Below are 6579 nucleotides of genomic sequence, written 5' to 3' on the forward strand. Positions count from 1 at the left end.
TGAATAACAATGGTTTGGTCAATGTTTGACTAAATCAGAAGAATGACTTTCTATATTAAAAGAATTGGGGTTATAGATAATAGTTTTAGAAGTGGTACAAGTATTTAAGGTTGGTTGTGAAATGGTTGTGATGGTGGTTGATTTAATTCATGTATGTGAGTGGGATATTGGGTTCTTTTGCATGAAACCAAGACCATGCATACCTTTGTTCTCGTGTAACGTCAGAATTTTGAACCCGTGTAGAGTAGTATTTATCGTTTATCTATAACATGTGACACTTGTGAATCCTTGATGATTGCATTATCATTACATCATAATTAACTTTTATCATATGCATTTTCAGGAAATCATCAGTTCGTCACTTGAGGTGGTTCATTCAATTATAGAGAAATCTGGAAAAAGGAATACATATCAACACAAACTTAGAGAGTCCAAGTTTGATGAGCTTAAGAAGCTTGGTTTCCTGTTGATCATGGAGCAAAAAGATGTATTCAAGAGGGCCTATGGTAATCTGTTTGGGGTCCTGATGACTAAGGTAGTCCCCGGTTTGATCCATACTTTTGCCTAGTTCTATGACCCCATGGTGCATTATTTCACGTTCTAGGATTTTCTCCTGGCTCCTACTCTAGAGGAGTTTACTCATTTTGTCCATATTCCAGTTAGGGATCAAGTTCCTTACCTGGACTCTATGGGGTTTCTATAGGTTGCTTTGGTGGCTCAAGATGTTTATCTCTGGAAGAATCTGGTTGAATCTAATCTGGTTTCTAGAGGTTTCCCTTTATACGAAGATTAGATTCAACCAGATTCTTTTCGAGATGAAGATCTTGAGCCACCAAAGCAACCTCTGGAAACCCCACAGAACCCATGTAAGAAACCTGATCCCTAACTGGAATATGGACAATATGAGCAAACTTCATAGACTAGGAGGCAGAAGATAATCCTGGAACGTGAAACAATGCGACGTGGGGTCATAGAACTGGGCAAAAGTAAGGATCACACCCGGGTCTACCTTGGTCATCCAGACACCCAACAGATTACCATAGGTCCTCTTGAGTACATATTTTTGCTTAGCAATCAACAGGGAGCCAAACTTTTTAAGCTCATCAAACTTGGACTCTCTAAGTTTGTACTTATATGTATTCCTTCAGTCAGATTTCTCCATAACTGAATGAACTAGCTCAAGTGACGAACTGATGATTTCTTGAAAATGCACATGCTAAAAATTAATTATGATGTAATGATAATGCAAACATCATGGGTTGACAAGTGTCACATGTTTTGGATAAACAATAAATATTACTCTGCAAAAGTTCAAAAATCTAATGTTACATGAGAACAAAGATTTGCAGGATCTTGATTTCCGGCAAAAGAACCTAATATCCCACTCATACGGTAAATTTTGCATATCACATACTCATTAATTAAACACCAGAGATTTTAGCGTGCCAGATACTTAGAATCACGTTAAAGTAAATTAGGAAATAGTATTAAAAATAATTTATATAAATATTTCTCACGATTCTAGTAAAACATAAAAACATTTCCTTATATTTCTCAACAAAATCACGTAAATATATTGGGTTTGAATCTCATACATTAAAAAAAATAATGATAAAACTAGTTTTAGGAGAAACATAAAGCCGAAAGGCGAAAGCAACTTTGATGGATCAATTTTGAATATAGAGGAAAATTACATATGACGACAAAAAGACAAAACGAATTAAGTGATCATAGGATATTAATTTCACATTTAAATTGGTATCCACAATCAATATTCATATTGAATAGTATAAAATTAGTGTAGCAAGTTTGATTATTTAAATAGTGATGACTCAAAACAAATATAAGTCATATAATAATGCAATTCATATAATTCACACAATAGCTATAAAATATATAATCATATCGTCACGAAATTTAACAAATCGAGCTCAAACGAGTATCGACGGTTTCGCACCATTTATGTAAATTCAAAATTTCTATTTTGAATAGTAAATATGATTTTAATTTCAAACTAGAAGTATCATGTGTTTAGTTCAAGAGTATTGATGGCTAAACGAGTAATTGATGGTATCACACCATTTAAATGTGGCCAAAATTTCAAAAGATAATTTTATAATTCATGTTATTATAACTATTCTTGCTGTTAAATAGCATAATTAACATCTCTAAAATGTTTCTCAACTCTATTCGTGTGTTCTGTGGTGTTATGTATTTTCTTATAGTACATATAATTAGTAATCAAATTCATCGATATTTTAAAGCACTAATATCAATTGAATGATTTGAATTCTAATCAATAAATATAAAATTAAATATGATAAATACAAATTAGAACATATTATAAGAATAATGTATCTCATCGAATTGAAGAGGTTGTGGGTTGAGAAGATTGAGTATGAAAGGATTACTATCCTCATTTTTCGTCTAGGGTTATTAGAGTATTTTAATTGTCCAATGACATCAGACTTAAGTAATTAAATGACCGGGCTAGAGACCTCTCATAGAAGTTAACTGAATGATTCAACCTTTCAGATACAAAACTCAATCGAATAATTAATTTATAATTAATATTTACAAATAATTAACCATAATATAGTTTATTAATAATTAATTATATCAATTCATATTTAATTAATTAAATAGTTAATATAACATTTATTTCTATGTATTTAATTAATTAATTAATTAAATAATTAAATAGTTAATTAACCATAATATAGAACAAAGGAAATGGCTGTCACGACCGCCACAGTCACGTGTCGAGCGTCACGTTCCAAAACCTAGTGTTACGACCGTAACACATAGTGTGACGGACATCACACATTTCATCCTATATTCTAGGCTTGACGTGCGTAACAGAGTGGACGGATTCCCCTAAATTTCCTCCTGCACTCGTTGACGCTTTGAACCCCACTGAAGACCAATTCAAGGAAACGGTTATTTGGAGAGGTGAATATAAATAGATCTCACAAAAGCCAATTGAAGCTCTCTCTTCTCCGTACAATTTTTCCAGCAATATTTTCCAGCACTCTAAATTTTGAAGCATTTTATTTTCTTTTCTTTTCTAGTTTAATTTCCGAAGCATACAATTTATTTTCTCACGATAGTTTCTACACCGGAAATTATTGTGTAATTTTTACTGGATCTAACCTTACGTCAAATCATAGTATTTTATTTCCTTGTTTTTACTTTCCTATCTGATTGAGAATTGTGAAGAACAAATCCAACCGACTTGTGGTGGAGTGTTCGAGCACCGAAGCGTAGGAGATAAAATCCAGAATTGTAGTATTTTTCCAGGTTCATTAATTAATTGATTTATAGTTTTAATTTACATATGCTTTGTTCCGCTGTTTATATATATTGTTTGTTTGATATGGCCGTATTTATGCATGATTATTGTTTATGCATGTTTAGCATGTCCGGCTAATTAATTTAGATATCGGTATGTAAAGTAAGCAGAATAAAGGAATCAAAATTGAGTTGGTTTAAATTTATTTCAAAATATAGTCACTCTTTTTGTGGTCTCAATTTACAAAGTTAATACCAAGGTTTTTGTACGAGAGTAAAAGACATACAGAAGTTAAAATCAATAGAACGGCGGTTTGAGCTTTTAACTGGACAATGTAAATTGAACATTAACTTTAAATCAGGGCGAAAGCAATTTTTAAGGTTAATTGAATTCTAATTATTTTCAAAAATTATTTTTAAAAGTTAAATGTGAGGATGAGAGTTAAGCATTTAAGTTTAATCATATAATCTAAGTCAACAGAGCGAGAGTTTGAGACGAGGGCGTTTAAACGGTTAGTATTTTCTCAAAAAGAGTTTCTATAGATTCTATTATTTTCAAAAGTGATTTTAGATTTAACGAGATAGTGAGAGCGTACGTTAAAATATAAAGTCATAGTCTAATTCAACAGAGCGAGAGTTTGAGGAAAAGACTTTTAATTAATAGTGTCTACTGAAAAGACTTATTTTAAAATTAAGAAAAAGACCAACGAAGATTTGATTCCCTAATTACGACGAACTACATACTGATATCCATATTATTTGATATTTTATCTAGATCCAAATTTAGTTTTACTTTTCCCCTAATCATTAAAGTATCATCCGCCTTAGCTTTACGCAGTAACCCTAGAAAAACGGTAGATCGATTCATTAAGTCCCTGTGGGATCGATATCTTTTAAAACTACGCGATTAGACTGTGCACTTGCAGTCAGTACCACCGTTAGACTCATAAAGTCGCGATCAAGTTTTTGGCGCCGTTGTCGAGGACTTTTTTTTAGTCGATATCATAACTCTTCTGTTACGCTATAGAGACTAAGGCAATTTTTATTTTTTCCCTTCTTTTTCGTTGATTTGTATGCCACACACTCGCTCGCAAGGCGAGCCGTACTACTTACGAATCAACGACGTTGAACGATATCTCTGATTATTACGACGAATTCGGGAGTATCGTGTTAGAAACAATCTTTCTCCAATCGAAATTCCTGATCTCAAAAATCTCCTTCCTTCGGCGATACCAGCGATGGCCGAACCAGCTCGTGCTCTTCGAGATTACGCTGCTCCATCGCAGGATGAGCCGCATTCGAGTATTGCTCCACCCGCAATCGAAGCAAACAACTTCGAACTTAAACCTTCGCTGTTGCAGGCAGTGCAACAGAATCAATTTTCTGGAAATCCTACCAAGGATCCAAACCTTCATTTATCCGTATTTGTCCAATACGCTGACACTGTTAAAGCTAATGGTGTCACTTCAGAGGCAATTCGACTTCGTCTCTTTCCTTTCTCGTTAAGAGATAAAGCTAGAAGATGGCTTCAGTCTCTTCCTTCCAACTCAGTCACCACATGGAATGAATTGAAGAAAGTCTTTCTTGCCCGATATTTTCCTCCAGGCAAAACAGCTATGTTTAGAGCCCAGATAAATGGATTTAAGCAAAAAGATAACGAGTCTCTTTTCGAAGCATGTGAAAGATACAAGGACATGATGAGACTCTGCCCACACCATGGTTTAGAGGACTGGTTAGTAATTCACACCTTCTACAATGGTCTCTTGTACAACACAAGGTTAACAATAGACGCCGCCGCCGGTGGTGCACTTATGGATAAACCTTACACCGACGCTTATCAACTTATCGAGAGCATGGCCCAAAATCATTATCAGTGGGGAAGCGACCGAACAATGGTAGAAAAACCTCAAATGAAAGGTGGCATGTACAAGATAAGTAGCCTTGATCATGTTAATGCAAAAGTGGATGCTCTTGCCCAGAAAATTGAAAGTTTAAATGTATCACCTTCAGCCACCGTGGTTGCCGTAACTCAAAATTGCGAAGTTTGTGGAATTCAAGGTCACACTCCTACAGATTGTCAACTCCTAACAGGAATTCAAACAGAGCAGGTGAACTATGCTCAAGGAAATCCTTACTCGCATACCTATAACTCAAACTGGAAGAACCATCCTAATTTTTGATATAAAAGTAACAACGCTTTATACGCACCAGGTCAAGCTCCCAGTCAAGCTCCAGCTATACCTCCTGGATATCAAAAGCCGACCCTATCTACACCTAACAATAACGTTCATAGGAAATCCAACTTGGAAATCATGATGGAGAACTTCATAGCTTCTCAACAGCAAACCAATAAAGAGTTCTTAAACCAGAATGTACACACTAGCGAACAGATTAAACAACTAGCAAGTAAAGTAGATGCCCTGGCTACCCATAACAAAATGCTGGAAACACAAATCTCATAAGTAGCTCAACAACAAGCGCCTACTGCTGCCCCAACTGGTACATTTCCTGGACAGCCCCAACCTAATCCGAAAGGCCACGCCTATGCAATTATATTACGAAGTGGTACAGAGGTAGAAGGACCATCTGACCCAAGGATTAAGAACCAAAACTCTAAAAAGTCAACTGAGGAAGAAGGTAAACCTAAGGAAAAGGAAGAGTGTAATAAGGAAACCGTAGAGAAAAAAGAACCTTATGTACCTCCACCGCCTTACAAACCACCTATCCCTTATCCTCAAAGGCTAATTAAAACCAAAGACGTGGGCCAATTAAAAAAAATTGTTGACCTACTGAAACAATTAAACGTCACAATTCCTTTTACAAAAGCTATTACACAGATGCCCTCATATGCTAAGTTCTTAAAAGAAATTTTATCTAATAAAAGGAAACTTGAAGATAGCGAAACCGTTACACTCACTGCTGAGTGTAGCGCAATAATCCAAAATATGCCTCCTAAACTTAAAGATCCTGGTAGTTTTTCTATACCCTGTCATACAGGAAAATTTGTCATAGACAAAGATTTATGCGATTTATGAGCCGATATCAGTGTTATGCCCTTGTCCATATGCAAGAAACTTGAAATGGGAGAATTAAGACCAACTAAAATATCTGTTCAATTAGCAGATCGTTCCGTTAGATATCCCGTAGGAATTCTTGAAAACGTTCCCGTGCGCATAGGTCAATTCTACATCCCCACCGATTTTATAATTATGGACATAAGAGAAGATGAAGTTACCCCCATTATATTGGGTAGACCCTTCTTAGCAACCGCCGGTGCTATCATAGACG

General features: G+C 35.2%; 1 non-coding gene across 1 annotated transcript; it reads right to left on the minus strand.

Moving 5' to 3' along the window:
- Positions 1 to 4907: 4907 nt before the first annotated feature.
- LOC127088603 (small nucleolar RNA R71) lies at positions 4908 to 5014 on the minus strand. Its single transcript, XR_007790433.1, has one exon. It is a non-coding gene; the product is annotated as a small nucleolar RNA R71 (small nucleolar RNA).
- Between the last annotated feature and the right edge of the window lie 1565 nt (positions 5015 to 6579).

The sequence above is a fragment of the Lathyrus oleraceus genome, chromosome 5, assembly GCF_024323335.1.
Source record: "Lathyrus oleraceus cultivar Zhongwan6 chromosome 5, CAAS_Psat_ZW6_1.0, whole genome shotgun sequence".
Lineage (NCBI taxonomy): Eukaryota > Viridiplantae > Streptophyta > Magnoliopsida > Fabales > Fabaceae > Lathyrus > Lathyrus oleraceus.